This window comes from Petromyzon marinus, unplaced genomic scaffold (genome assembly GCF_048934315.1).
Source record: "Petromyzon marinus isolate PM22_M1 ecotype Great Lakes invasive population unplaced genomic scaffold, UKy_Petmar_22M1.pri1.0 PM_G_Scaffold_21, whole genome shotgun sequence".
NCBI lineage: Eukaryota > Metazoa > Chordata > Hyperoartia > Petromyzontiformes > Petromyzontidae > Petromyzon > Petromyzon marinus.
This window is the reverse complement of record NW_027422773.1, coordinates 3242720-3259381: the sequence shown is the minus strand read 5'-3', so window position 1 is coordinate 3259381 and position 16662 is coordinate 3242720. Positions and strand designations below refer to the sequence as shown.

Here is a 16662-nt window from a genome sequence, read left to right as displayed (position 1 = left end):
AACAACAACACCAAGGTGTGGTGATTAGACCACTAAGCTAGACACATTGTCAAGGCCCCAAGTGAATCACTCAACAACAACACCAACACGGTGTGGTGATTAGACCACTAAGCTAGACGCATTGTCAAGGCCCCAAGTGAATCACTCAACAACAACAACACCACGGTGTGGTGATTAGACCACTAAGCTAGACACATTGTCAAGGCCCCAAGTGAATCACTCAACAACAACACCAAGGTGTGGTGATTAGACCACTAAGCTAGACGCATTGTCAAGGCCCCAAGTGAATCACTCAACAACAACAACACCAAGGTGTGGTGATTAGACCATTAAGCTAGACGCATTGTCAAGGCCCCAAGTGAATCACTCAACAATCTCTCTGTAATGATGATGATGATCGTGAACAATGTCTCTCTGTAATGATGATGATGATCGTGAACAATCTCTCTCTGTAATGATGATGATGATCGTGAACAATGTCTCTCTGTAATGATGATGATCGTGAACAATCTCTCTCTGTAATAATGCTGATCGTGAACAATCTCTCTCTCCATAATGATGATGATTGTGAACAATCTCTCTCTCTGTAATGATGATCATGAACAATCTCTCTCTGTAATGATGATGATCGTGAACAATCTCTCTCTGTAATGATGATGATGATCGTGAACAATCTCTCTCTGTAATAATGCTGATCGTGAACAATCTCTCTCTCCATAATGATGATGATCGTGAACAATCTCTCTCTCTGTAATGATGATCGTGAACAATCTCTCTCTGTAATGATGATGATCGTGAACAATCTCTCTCTGTAATGATGATGATGATCGTGAACAATCTCTCTCTGTAATGATGATGATCGTGAACAATCTCTCTCTGTAATGATGATGATCGTGAACAATCTCTCTCTGTAATGATGATCGTGAACAATCTCTCTGTAATGATGATGATGATCGTGACGTCTGGCACAGATGATGATAGAGTTAGGCCCAAATCAACCTTCGCGATGCTTTGATCCGCCGGCGATTGTAGGCGCAGGAGTCGCCTCGATTGTTGCGGCCTGTACGCCTTGCGGTATACTTCGTACAACTACAGACTCCTAAAGCAACTTAACGGGACGTGAAAGTTAAAACTTTTAAAAATAAAAACCTCCACCACCAAGCCGCGCTGCGTGAGTAGAATAGTGACGCTCGCGCGCCAAGAATCGACTCTTTAAATCGAGAGTAAAGGAATCGAAGGTTGTAGATTCCTTTAGAATCGGCCTATTCCCGTTTAATCGATGCCACAGACGCTCACCGGATATCGATTCTCGCCGGTCGTGCACCGTGCGATAAAGGTCCGTTACCCGAAACGTCGCCTGTTAAATATTGGTGATTAGACCACTAAGCTAGACACATTGTCAAGGCCCCAAGTGAATCACTCAACAACAACACCACGGTGTGGTGATTAGACCACTAAGCTAGACACATTGTCAAGGCCCCAAGTGAATCACTCAACAACAACAAGAACACCACGGTGTGGTGATTAGACCACTAAGCTAGACGCATTGTCAAGGCCCCAAGTGAATCAATCAACAACAACAACACGGTCTGGTGATTAGACCACTAAGCTAGACACATTGTCAAGGCCCCAAGTGAATCACTCAACAACAACAACAACACCACGGTGTGGTGATTAGACCACTAAGCTAGACACATTGTCAAGGCCCCAAGTGAATCACTCAACAACAACAAAACAACACGGTGTGGTGATTAGACCACTAAGCTAGACACATTGTCAAGGCCCCAAGTGAATCACTCAACAACAACAACACCATGGTGTGGTGATTAGACCACTAAGCTAGACACATTGTCAAGGTCCCAAGTGAATCACTCAACAACAACAACACAGTGTGGTGATTAGACCACTAAGCTAGACACATTGTCAAGGCCACAAGTGAATCACTCAACAACAACATGGTGTGGTGATTAGACCACTAAGCTAGACACATTGTCAAGGCCCCAAGTGAATCACTCAACAACAACTACACAGTGTGGTGATTAGACCACTAAGCTAGACACATTGTCAAGGCCCCAAGTGAATCACTCAACAACAACAACAACACGGTGTGGTGATTAGACCACTAAGCTAGACACATTGTCAAGGCCCCAAGTGAATCACTCAACAACAACAACACTGTGTGGTGATTAGACCACTAAGCTATACACATTGTCAAGGCCCCAAGTGAATCACTCAACAACACGGTGTGGTGATTAGACCACTAAGCTAGACACATTGTCAAGGCCCCAAGTGAATCACTCAACAACAACATGGTGTGGTGATTAGACCACTAAGCTAGACACATTGTCAAGGCCCCAAGTGAATCACTCAACAACAACTACACGGTGTGGTGATTAGACTACTAAGCTAGTCACATTGTCAAGGCCCCAAGTGAATCACTCAACAACAACAACACCACGGTGTGGTGATTAGACCACTAAGCTAGACACATTGTCAAGGCCCCAAGTGGATCACTCAACAACAACAACACTGTGTGGTGATTAGACCACTAAGCTAGACACATTGTCAAGGCCCCAAGTGAATCACTCAACAACAACACCACGGTGTGGTGATTAGACCACTAAGCTAGACACATTGTCAAGGCCCCAAGTGAATCACTCAACAACAACAACACCAAGGTGTGGTGATTAGACCATTAAGCTAGACGCATTGTCAAGGCCCCAAGTGAATCACTCAACAATCTCTCTGTAATGATGATGATGATCGTGAACAATGTCTCTCTGTAATGATGATGATGATCGTGAACAATCTCTCTCTGTAATGATGATGATGATCGTGAACAATGTCTCTCTGTAATGATGATGATCGTGAACAATCTCTCTCTGTAATAATGCTGATCGTGAACAATCTCTCTCTCCATAATGATGATGATTGTGAACAATCTCTCTCTCTGTAATGATGATCATGAACAATCTCTCTCTGTAATGATGATGATCGTGAACAATCTCTCTCTGTAATGATGATGATGATCGTGAACAATCTCTCTCTGTAATAATGCTGATCGTGAACAATCTCTCTCTCCATAATGATGATGATCGTGAACAATCTCTCTCTCTGTAATGATGATCGTGAACAATCTCTCTCTGTAATGATGATGATCGTGAACAATCTCTCTCTGTAATGATGATGATGATCGTGAACAATCTCTCTCTGTAATGATGATGATCGTGAACAATCTCTCTCTGTAATGATGATGATCGTGAACAATCTCTCTCTGTAATGATGATCGTGAACAATCTCTCTGTAATGATGATGATGATCGTGACGTCTGGCACAGATGATGATAGAGTTAGGCCCAAATCAACCTTCGCGATGCTTTGATCCGCCGGCGATTGTAGGCGCAGGAGTCGCCTCGATTGTTGCGGCCTGTACGCCTTGCGGTATACTTCGTACAACTACAGACTCCTAAAGCAACTTAACGGGACGTGAAAGTTAAAACTTTTAAAAATAAAAACCTCCACCACCAAGCCGCGCTGCGTGAGTAGAATAGTGACGCTCGCGCGCCAAGAATCGACTCTTTAAATCGAGAGTAAAGGAATCGAAGGTTGTAGATTCCTTTAGAATCGGCCTATTCCCGTTTAATCGATGCCACAGACGCTCACCGGATATCGATTCTCGCCGGTCGTGCACCGTGCGATAAAGGTCCGTTACCCGAAACGTCGCCTGTTAAATATTGGTGATTAGACCACTAAGCTAGACACATTGTCAAGGCCCCAAGTGAATCACTCAACAACAACACCACGGTGTGGTGATTAGACCACTAAGCTAGACACATTGTCAAGGCCCCAAGTGAATCACTCAACAACAACAAGAACACCACGGTGTGGTGATTAGACCACTAAGCTAGACGCATTGTCAAGGCCCCAAGTGAATCAATCAACAACAACAACACGGTCTGGTGATTAGACCACTAAGCTAGACACATTGTCAAGGCCCCAAGTGAATCACTCAACAACAACAACAACACCACGGTGTGGTGATTAGACCACTAAGCTAGACACATTGTCAAGGCCCCAAGTGAATCACTCAACAACAACAAAACAACACGGTGTGGTGATTAGACCACTAAGCTAGACACATTGTCAAGGCCCCAAGTGAATCACTCAACAACAACAACACCATGGTGTGGTGATTAGACCACTAAGCTAGACACATTGTCAAGGTCCCAAGTGAATCACTCAACAACAACAACACAGTGTGGTGATTAGACCACTAAGCTAGACACATTGTCAAGGCCACAAGTGAATCACTCAACAACAACATGGTGTGGTGATTAGACCACTAAGCTAGACACATTGTCAAGGCCCCAAGTGAATCACTCAACAACAACTACACAGTGTGGTGATTAGACCACTAAGCTAGACACATTGTCAAGGCCCCAAGTGAATCACTCAACAACAACAACAACACGGTGTGGTGATTAGACCACTAAGCTAGACACATTGTCAAGGCCCCAAGTGAATCACTCAACAACAACAACACTGTGTGGTGATTAGACCACTAAGCTATACACATTGTCAAGGCCCCAAGTGAATCACTCAACAACACGGTGTGGTGATTAGACCACTAAGCTAGACACATTGTCAAGGCCCCAAGTGAATCACTCAACAACAACATGGTGTGGTGATTAGACCACTAAGCTAGACACATTGTCAAGGCCCCAAGTGAATCACTCAACAACAACTACACGGTGTGGTGATTAGACTACTAAGCTAGTCACATTGTCAAGGCCCCAAGTGAATCACTCAACAACAACAACACCACGGTGTGGTGATTAGACCACTAAGCTAGACACATTGTCAAGGCCCCAAGTGGATCACTCAACAACAACAACACTGTGTGGTGATTAGACCACTAAGCTAGACACATTGTCAAGGCCCCAAGTGAATCACTCAACAACAACACCACGGTGTGGTGATTAGACCACTAAGCTAGACACATTGTCAAGGCCCCAAGTGAATCACTCAACAACAACAAGGTGTGGTGATTAGACCACTAAGCTAGACACATTGTCAAGGCCCCAAGTGAATCACTCAACAACAACAACACTGTGTGGTGATTAGGCCACTAAGCTAGACACATTGTCAAGGCCCCAAGTGAATCACTCAACAACACGGTGTGGTGATTAGACCACTAAGATAGACACATTGTCAAGGCCCCAAGTGAATTACTCACCAACAACAACAACAACACCACGGTGTGGTGATTAGACCACTAAGCTAGACGCATTGTCAAGGCACCAAGTGAATCACTCAACAACAACAACAACACTGTGTGGTGATTAGACCACTAAGCTAGACACATTGTCAAGGCCCCAAGTGAATCACTCAACAACAACAACAACACTGTGTGGTGATTAGACCACTAAGCTAGACACATTGTCAAGGCCCCAAGTGAATCACTCAACAACAACAACACCAAGGTGTGGTGATTAGACCACTAAGCTAGACACATTGTCAAGGCCCCAAGTGAATCACTCAACAACAACAACAACACCAAGGTGTGGTGATTAGACCACTAAGCTAGACACATTGTCAAGGCCCCAAGTGAATCACTCAACAACAACACCAAGGTGTGGTGATTAGACCACTAAGCTAGACGCATTGTCAAGGCCCCAAGTGAATCACTCAACAACAACAACACCAAGGTGTGGTGATTAGACCATTAAGCTAGACGCATTGTCAAGGCCCCAAGTGAATCACTCAACAACAACAACACCACGGTGTGGTGATTAGACCACTAAGCTAGACGCATTGTCAAGGCCCCAAGTGAATCACTCAACAACAACAACACCACGGTGTGGTGATTAGACCACTAAGCTAGACACATTGTCAAGGCCCCAAGTGAATCACTCAACAACAACAACACCAAGGTGTGGTGATTAGACCACTAAGCTAGACACATTGTCAAGGCCCCAAGTGAATCACTCAACAACAACAACAACACAGTGTGGTGATTAGAACACTAAGCTAGACACATTGTCAAGGCCCCAAGTGAATCACTCAACAACAACACGGTGTGGTGATTAGACCACTAAGCTAGACACATTGTCAAGGCCCCAAGTGAATCACTCAACAACAACAACACCAAGGTGTGGTGATTAGACCACTAAGCTAGACACATTGTCAAGGCCCCAAGTGAATCACTCAACAACAACACCAAGGTGTGGTGATTAGACCACTAAGCTAGACACATTGTCAAGGCCCCAAGTGAATCACTCAACAACAACACCAACACGGTGTGGTGATTAGACCACTAAGCTAGACGCATTGTCAAGGCCCCAAGTGAATCACTCAACAACAACAACACCACGGTGTGGTGATTAGACCACTAAGCTAGACACATTGTCAAGGCCCCAAGTGAATCACTCAACAACAACACCAAGGTGTGGTGATTAGACCACTAAGCTAGACGCATTGTCAAGGCCCCAAGTGAATCACTCAACAACAACAACACCAAGGTGTGGTGATTAGACCATTAAGCTAGACGCATTGTCAAGGCCCCAAGTGAATCACTCAACAATCTCTCTGTAATGATGATGATGATCGTGAACAATGTCTCTCTGTAATGATGATGATGATCGTGAACAATCTCTCTCTGTAATGATGATGATGATCGTGAACAATGTCTCTCTGTAATGATGATGATCGTGAACAATCTCTCTCTGTAATAATGCTGATCGTGAACAATCTCTCTCTCCATAATGATGATGATTGTGAACAATCTCTCTCTCTGTAATGATGATCATGAACAATCTCTCTCTGTAATGATGATGATCGTGAACAATCTCTCTCTGTAATGATGATGATGATCGTGAACAATCTCTCTCTGTAATAATGCTGATCGTGAACAATCTCTCTCTCCATAATGATGATGATCGTGAACAATCTCTCTCTCTGTAATGATGATCGTGAACAATCTCTCTCTGTAATGATGATGATCGTGAACAATCTCTCTCTGTAATGATGATGATGATCGTGAACAATCTCTCTCTGTAATGATGATGATCGTGAACAATCTCTCTCTGTAATGATGATGATCGTGAACAATCTCTCTCTGTAATGATGATCGTGAACAATCTCTCTGTAATGATGATGATGATCGTGACGTCTGGCACAGATGATGATAGAGTTAGGCCCAAATCAACCTTCGCGATGCTTTGATCCGCCGGCGATTGTAGGCGCAGGAGTCGCCTCGATTGTTGCGGCCTGTACGCCTTGCGGTATACTTCGTACAACTACAGACTCCTAAAGCAACTTAACGGGACGTGAAAGTTAAAACTTTTAAAAATAAAAACCTCCACCACCAAGCCGCGCTGCGTGAGTAGAATAGTGACGCTCGCGCGCCAAGAATCGACTCTTTAAATCGAGAGTAAAGGAATCGAAGGTTGTAGATTCCTTTAGAATCGGCCTATTCCCGTTTAATCGATGCCACAGACGCTCACCGGATATCGATTCTCGCCGGTCGTGCACCGTGCGATAAAGGTCCGTTACCCGAAACGTCGCCTGTTAAATATTGGTGATTAGACCACTAAGCTAGACACATTGTCAAGGCCCCAAGTGAATCACTCAACAACAACACCACGGTGTGGTGATTAGACCACTAAGCTAGACACATTGTCAAGGCCCCAAGTGAATCACTCAACAACAACAAGAACACCACGGTGTGGTGATTAGACCACTAAGCTAGACGCATTGTCAAGGCCCCAAGTGAATCAATCAACAACAACAACACGGTCTGGTGATTAGACCACTAAGCTAGACACATTGTCAAGGCCCCAAGTGAATCACTCAACAACAACAACAACACCACGGTGTGGTGATTAGACCACTAAGCTAGACACATTGTCAAGGCCCCAAGTGAATCACTCAACAACAACAAAACAACACGGTGTGGTGATTAGACCACTAAGCTAGACACATTGTCAAGGCCCCAAGTGAATCACTCAACAACAACAACACCATGGTGTGGTGATTAGACCACTAAGCTAGACACATTGTCAAGGTCCCAAGTGAATCACTCAACAACAACAACACAGTGTGGTGATTAGACCACTAAGCTAGACACATTGTCAAGGCCACAAGTGAATCACTCAACAACAACATGGTGTGGTGATTAGACCACTAAGCTAGACACATTGTCAAGGCCCCAAGTGAATCACTCAACAACAACTACACAGTGTGGTGATTAGACCACTAAGCTAGACACATTGTCAAGGCCCCAAGTGAATCACTCAACAACAACAACAACACGGTGTGGTGATTAGACCACTAAGCTAGACACATTGTCAAGGCCCCAAGTGAATCACTCAACAACAACAACACTGTGTGGTGATTAGACCACTAAGCTATACACATTGTCAAGGCCCCAAGTGAATCACTCAACAACACGGTGTGGTGATTAGACCACTAAGCTAGACACATTGTCAAGGCCCCAAGTGAATCACTCAACAACAACATGGTGTGGTGATTAGACCACTAAGCTAGACACATTGTCAAGGCCCCAAGTGAATCACTCAACAACAACTACACGGTGTGGTGATTAGACCACTAAGCTAGTCACATTGTCAAGGCCCCAAGTGAATCACTCAACAACAACAACACCACGGTGTGGTGATTAGACCACTAAGCTAGACACATTGTCAAGGCCCCAAGTGGATCACTCAACAACAACAACACTGTGTGGTGATTAGACCACTAAGCTAGACACATTGTCAAGGCCCCAAGTGAATCACTCAACAACAACACCACGGTGTGGTGATTAGACCACTAAGCTAGACACATTGACAAGGCCCCAAGTGAATCACTCAACAACAACAAGGTGTGGTGATTAGACCACTAAGCTAGACACATTGTCAAGGCCCCAAGTGAATCACTCAACAACAACAACACTGTGTGGTGATTAGGCCACTAAGCTAGACACATTGTCAAGGCCCCAAGTGAATCACTCAACAACACGGTGTGGTGATTAGACCACTAAGCTAGACACATTGTCAAGGCCCCAAGTGAATTACTCACCAACAACAACAACACCACGGTGTGGTGATTAGACCACTAAGCTAGACGCATTGTCAAGGCCCCAAGTGAATCACTCAGCAACAACAACAACACTGTGTGGTGATTAGACCACTAAGCTAGACACATTGTCAAGGCCCCAAGTGAATCACTCAACAACAACAACACTGTGTGGTGATTAGACCACTAAGCTAGACACATTGTCAAGGCCCCAAGTGAATCACTCAACAACAACAACACCAAGGTGTGGTGATTAGACCACTAAGCTAGACACATTGTCAAGGCCCCAAGTGAATCACTCAACAACAACAACAACACCAAGGTGTGGTGATTAGACCACTAAGCTAGACACATTGTCAAGGCCCCAAGTGAATCACTCAACAACAACACCAAGGTGTGGTGATTAGACCACTAAGCTAGACGCATTGTCAAGGCCCCAAGTGAATCACTCAACAACAACAACAACAACACCAAGGTGTGGTGATTAGACCATTAAGCTAGACGCATTGTCAAGGCCCCAAGTGAATCACTCAACAACAACAACACCACGGTGTGGTGATTAGACCACTAAGCTAGACACATTGTCAAGGCCCCAAGTGAATCACTCAACAACAACAAGAACACCACGGTGTGGTGATTAGACCACTAAGCTAGACGCATTGTCAAGGCCCCAAGTGAATCAATCAACAACAACAACACGGTCTGGTGATTAGACCACTAAGCTAGACACATTGTCAAGGCCCCAAGTGAATCACTCAACAACAACAACAACACCACGGTGTGGTGATTAGACCACTAAGCTAGACACATTGTCAAGGCCCCAAGTGAATCACTCAACAACAACAAAACAACACGGTGTGGTGATTAGACCACTAAGCTAGACACATTGTCAAGGCCCCAAGTGAATCACTCAACAACAACAACACCATGGTGTGGTGATTAGACCACTAAGCTAGACACATTGTCAAGGTCCCAAGTGAATCACTCAACAACAACAACACAGTGTGGTGATTAGACCACTAAGCTAGACACATTGTCAAGGCCACAAGTGAATCACTCAACAACAACATGGTGTGGTGATTAGACCACTAAGCTAGACACATTGTCAAGGCCCCAAGTGAATCACTCAACAACAACTACACAGTGTGGTGATTAGACCACTAAGCTAGACACATTGTCAAGGCCCCAAGTGAATCACTCAACAACAACAACAACACGGTGTGGTGATTAGACCACTAAGCTAGACACATTGTCAAGGCCCCAAGTGAATCACTCAACAACAACAACACTGTGTGGTGATTAGACCACTAAGCTATACACATTGTCAAGGCCCCAAGTGAATCACTCAACAACACGGTGTGGTGATTAGACCACTAAGCTAGACACATTGTCAAGGCCCCAAGTGAATCACTCAACAACAACATGGTGTGGTGATTAGACCACTAAGCTAGACACATTGTCAAGGCCCCAAGTGAATCACTCAACAACAACTACACGGTGTGGTGATTAGACCACTAAGCTAGTCACATTGTCAAGGCCCCAAGTGAATCACTCAACAACAACAACACCACGGTGTGGTGATTAGACCACTAAGCTAGACACATTGTCAAGGCCCCAAGTGGATCACTCAACAACAACAACACTGTGTGGTGATTAGACCACTAAGCTAGACACATTGTCAAGGCCCCAAGTGAATCACTCAACAACAACACCACGGTGTGGTGATTAGACCACTAAGCTAGACACATTGACAAGGCCCCAAGTGAATCACTCAACAACAACAAGGTGTGGTGATTAGACCACTAAGCTAGACACATTGTCAAGGCCCCAAGTGAATCACTCAACAACAACAACACTGTGTGGTGATTAGGCCACTAAGCTAGACACATTGTCAAGGCCCCAAGTGAATCACTCAACAACACGGTGTGGTGATTAGACCACTAAGCTAGACACATTGTCAAGGCCCCAAGTGAATTACTCACCAACAACAACAACACCACGGTGTGGTGATTAGACCACTAAGCTAGACGCATTGTCAAGGCCCCAAGTGAATCACTCAGCAACAACAACAACACTGTGTGGTGATTAGACCACTAAGCTAGACACATTGTCAAGGCCCCAAGTGAATCACTCAACAACAACAACACTGTGTGGTGATTAGACCACTAAGCTAGACACATTGTCAAGGCCCCAAGTGAATCACTCAACAACAACAACACCAAGGTGTGGTGATTAGACCACTAAGCTAGACACATTGTCAAGGCCCCAAGTGAATCACTCAACAACAACAACAACACCAAGGTGTGGTGATTAGACCACTAAGCTAGACACATTGTCAAGGCCCCAAGTGAATCACTCAACAACAACACCAAGGTGTGGTGATTAGACCACTAAGCTAGACGCATTGTCAAGGCCCCAAGTGAATCACTCAACAACAACAACAACAACACCAAGGTGTGGTGATTAGACCATTAAGCTAGACGCATTGTCAAGGCCCCAAGTGAATCACTCAACAACAACAACACCACGGTGTGGTGATTAGACCACTAAGCTAGACGCATTGTCAAGGCCCCAAGTGAATCACTCAACAACAACAACACCACGGTGTGGTGATTAGACCACTAAGCTAGACACATTGTCAAGGCCCCAAGTGAATCACTCAACAACAACAACACCAAGGTGTGGTGATTAGACCACTAAGCTAGACACATTGTCAAGGCCCCAAGTGAATCACTCAACAACAACAACACAGTGTGGTGATTAGAACACTAAGCTAGACACATTGTCAAGGCCCCAAGTGAATCACTCAACAACAACACGGTGTGGTGATTAGACCACTAAGCTAGACACATTGTCAAGGCCCCAAGTGAATCACTCAACAACACGGTGTGGTGATTAGACCACTAAGCTAGACACATTGTCAAGGCCCCAAGTGAATCACTCAACAACAACAACACCACGGTGTGGTGATTAGACCACTAAGCTAGACACATTGTCAAGGCCCCAAGTGAATCACTCAACAACAAGGTGTGGTGATTAGACCACTAAGCTAGACACATTGTCAAGGCCCCAAGTGAATCACTCAACAACAACACTGTGTGGTGATTAGACCACTAAGCTAGACACATTGTCAAGGCCCCAAGTGAATCACTCAACAATCTCTCTCTGTAATGATGATGATGATCGTGAACAATGTCTCTCTGTAATGATGATGATGATCGTGAACAATCTCTCTCTGTAATGATGATGATGATCGTGAACAATGTCTCTCTGTAATGATGATGATCGTGAACAATCTCTCTCTGTAATAATGCTGATCGTGAACAATCTCTCTCTCCATAATGATGATGATCGTGAACAATCTCTCTCTCTCTCTGTAATGATGATCGTGAACAATCTCTCTCTGTAATGATGATGATCGTGAACAATCTCTCTCTGTAATGATGATGATCGTGAACAATCTCTCTCTGTAATGATGATGATCGTGAACAATCTCTCTCTGTAATGATGATCGTGAACAATCTCTCTGTAATGATGATGATGATCGTGACGTCTGGCACAGATGATGATAGAGTTAGGCCCAAATCAACCTTCGCGATGCTTTGATCCGCCGGCGATTGTAGGCGCAGGAGTCGCCTCGATTGTTGCGGCCTGTACGCCTTGCGGTATACTTCGTACAACTACAGACTCCTAAAGCAACTTAACGGGACGTGAAAGTTAAAACTTTTAAAAATAAAAACCTCCACCACCAAGCCGCGCTGCGTGAGTAGAATAGTGACGCTCGCGCGCCAAGAATCGACTCTTTAAATCGAGAGTAAAGGAATCGAAGGTTGTAGATTCCTTTAGAATCGGCCTATTCCCGTTTAATCGATGCCACAGACGCTCACCGGATATCGATTCTCGCCGGTCGTGCACCGTGCGATAAAGGTCCGTTACCCGAAACGTCGCCTGTTAAATATTATTCCCCCCCTTTTTAAAGCCGGAGTTAACGACGACTGACGCCGTTGAGTTCGGGTTTGGCTAATTGTGTTGTGTGCCTGTTGCCCCACTGCCAAACGCAGCGCCACCAAATCACGTGGTTAAGTAATCGATTTCAAATCGATAATCGCAAATCGAAACGACGATTTTCCAGCAGCGGCTTGGGGGCCATCGACTGAGGCGAACGTCACCGGTGGCGTTCACGTTCGATGTGTGTGTGTCTGTGTGTATGTATGTGTGTGTCTGTGTGTATGTATGTGTGTATGTGTGTCTGTGTGTGTGTATGTGTGTGTCTGTGTGTGTGTGTATGTGTGTGTCTGTGTGTGTCTGTGTGTGTGTATGTGTGTGTGTCTGTGTGTGTCTGTGTGTGTCTGTGTGTGTCTGTGTGTGTCTGTGTGTCTGTGTGTGTCTGTGTGTGTGTGTATGTATGTCTGTGTGTGTGTGTGTCTGTGTGTGTCTGTGTGTGTGTCTGTGTGTGTGTGTCTGTGTGTGTCTGTGTGTCTGTGTGTGTGTGTCTGTGTGTGTGTGTCTGTGTGTGTCTGTGTGTGTGTGTGTCTGTGTGTGTGTGTCTGTGTGTGTGTCTGTGTGTGTGTGTCTGTGTGTGTGTGTGTGTGTCTGTGTGTGTGTCTGTGTGTACGTATGTGTCTGTGTGTATGTGTGTATGTATGTGTCTGTGTGTGTGTCTGTGTGTATGTCTGTGTGTGTCTGTGTGTGTGTGTCTGTGTGTGTGTCTGTGTGTGTGTATGTCTGTGTGTGTGTGTGGTTAGTGCGCTGCTCTACCAACATAACGACCCGAGTTTGATTCCCGCTCACAGCCAACACCCAGTGACGATTATTTGAACCGGTTCTGGGCCTCCCCTAGGTCGACTCAGCCTCAAGAGAGTACCCGGTGTGATGTGCAAACATCATTACTGGGGAGACAAAGGCGGTCGGGCGCGGTGCTGGCCACCCACCCCCTCGTGTACCGTTCCGGCCTTCATAGGTGGTGCTGCTACTTGCTAACAGCACTTGCCCCAACAGTCTGTTAAGGCTACACGGGGGACCTTTGTCTTTGTATCACCACCCGGAAGTCACGGAGCTTTTGAGGCTCCGAGCCACGTGGGGATCCACAACAGCGTCAGGTGGTGCCACTCACAGATGAGACTCGGGGATATGTGATTTTTAATCGATAGCCATCCGTCGGTTAACCCATCGCAACTGCTGAGTCTGTCACGCGACTTCCTCCTTCCAGCGAGCCTTTGACGCTTCACGTGGCCTCAAAGTGTACACAGTGTGTACGTATACACAATAATGTCCACGTTGTTGTTGCTGAGTTCACGCACTCAAGGGAGGGGGCAATGGAAAATTAATCTAAATCAACTTAAACTCCATCCCCATGACCTCATCGGCATGAAGTGCCAGCGGGAGGTGTACCTCGCTAGTGACGTCATGTCACCAAGGTATTCACACTCCCCCAACCCCGTCCACGGCGCTCTTGAGCGTGACGTCACTTCCGCTTGGGTCACTGCCGATATTAATCCAGTGGCAATCCTTATTTGGGCAAAGCTTCGCCCAGTGACTGGCGGTTCATTAACATAATGTAGCCGTTGAAGCCGTCGAGAGTTGATTGCGAGGCGTTCAGCAGCCACGCCCCATCCCTCGACATATGGGCTAGGCTCATTAACATAATTAATTCTGTTACAGAGCCGCTCGTGGGAAGGGCGTGTCTCTTACCCTGGAAGTGACGTCATGTTACCTGTTTACCCGCGTGACGTCGCGAAGTAAGAGGAGGCTGCCGATCCGCGCTTGCACTGAAATCCGAGGTGAGAAATTCTCATGGTGGTGGTTGTTGTTTACCAAGGTAGAGCCTCGCTCTCTCTCGTAGGAATGTCAGTTGAGTAGCAGCGAGCATGGGAATCGATGTCCAGGTTGGAACTTTACAACGCGGGGCCTAGCCACGCGGGGCCTTGCCTCCTGCCCTCGCCTGATTGCATTCACTTTAATTATCTCGCTTAAGTTTAATTTGTCTTCACCCGGCTCGCCACTTTGTAACTTTGTTTTATTGTAAATATTCACGCAGTTTTTATTTTCGTTCTTTTGTTAGCAGGCCAAGCCCGCTTGAGCTGCTATACCGCTCTTGTTATCAGAAGCGACCTGCCCACAACAACACAAGGTGAGGCTTTGTCAACGTGTGTGAATGTTTTGACTTAAAACTTTGGTGACTCCAGGAATTAATATTCTTGGTTCTTTCGGAAAAGTCACGTAGATAGAAAATTAAATAATAAAAATACATGAAAAAAAATAAAAATAAAACAATAAACCCACGACGTTTCGATCGCAACACAAGTGGTCTTTATCTTATTGAATTTAATCTGTTATTTTTATTTTCTATCTACGTGACTTTACTGAAAGAACCAACAATACGTGTATCAATGTAGCTATCGGTCAAAGACGCTAAGCGCGTGCCGCTGTTGACTCTGAATGTGTGGAGGGGAACACCTTCACCACGGGGAGAGAGAGACAGAGACACGGATAGCCTCGGCTATGTTGATTGATCCTCGATTCATTACTTGGTGGAGTGAGGAAGAATTAATGCTGAGCAGATGAAGGTGGCCAGGCATGGTTCTGGTCCCACCACCACCACCTGTTTACTCATGGCAGTGTGTGATAGTGTCAAGTTTGTGTTTGCAGTAAAGTCTATCAACTCTGTTGAACGTGGAGGTTATATCAAAACAATAGTTTATTTTTGTTTTCCTCTGGAACTCTTTATAAGAATGAAAACAGGAGGTGAACACAGCACACACCTTCAGCTGAAGTCAGAACTGTTCATCCCCAGCATTCAAGGACATCTGAGCCTGGATTCACACCTCTAAGTTGCGATTGAACATTAATTCATGCATTTCTGCAAAACACAAATAGTATTGTTTTCAACACCCTTTGCTATGTCAGCTGAATTTAGCGTTCATAAATATTCATTTTGTAGTCAGACAGCCGAAATTGTGTGCTTAGAGTTTTGGGTTACCATTCATCTTGATGATATGAAGGCTTACAGGCATATTAATGACATTTTCCCTCTCATTGTGTGCCATAACAACCCGTGGAGAGAAACCCTTCAGGTGCACTCTGTGCGGGAAGGCGTTTGCACGTTCATCAAATCTGATTAATTTGGGAAACTTTTTCACTACATCATGAATATATTAATAAGTATAGACGTGTAAGTCACGTGTGCATTCCTCTGTGCCTGACGTGTAGATGGTGTGGATATTCTTTTTTTATGTCTGCAGCTGACGCTTCCTCTGCAGATTTGGTCTGATGGAGCAAAGGCACTCAGCGCAGCTCGGTACGACAAGTCAACAATGCGACCAGCGTGCATACGGCACGGACCGAACTGGAAATCTGACACGGCACCAGAGAAGTCACACAGGAGAGAAACCCTTCAAATGTACTGTGTGTGGGAAGGTATTTTCATGGTCATCTGCTCTTAAAAATCACCAGAGAACACACACGAGAGAGAAACCCTTCAAGTGCAGTGTGTGTAGGAAGGCATTTTCAGATTTATCTACTCTTAAAAAACACCAGAGAACACACACAGGAGAGAAACCCTTCAAGTGCAGTGTGTGTGGGAAGACAT

General features: G+C 45.2%; 1 protein-coding gene across 5 annotated transcripts in view; it reads right to left on the bottom strand.

Moving 5' to 3' along the window:
• LOC142912577 (uncharacterized) overlaps positions 1-1381 on the bottom strand; it is a 32586-nt gene extending 31205 nt beyond the window's left edge. For 2 of the 5 annotated variants that reach the window (XM_076060709.1, XM_076060713.1), the window contains exon 1: positions 1000-1239. The gene's annotated coding sequence lies outside the window, so the exon portion shown is untranslated. Of the gene's footprint in view, positions 1-999 lie in introns of all 5 variants that reach the window. The other 3 variants (XM_076060714.1, XM_076060711.1, XM_076060712.1) reach the window with 3 other exon arrangements.
• Positions 1382-16662: the final 15281 nt, after the last annotated feature.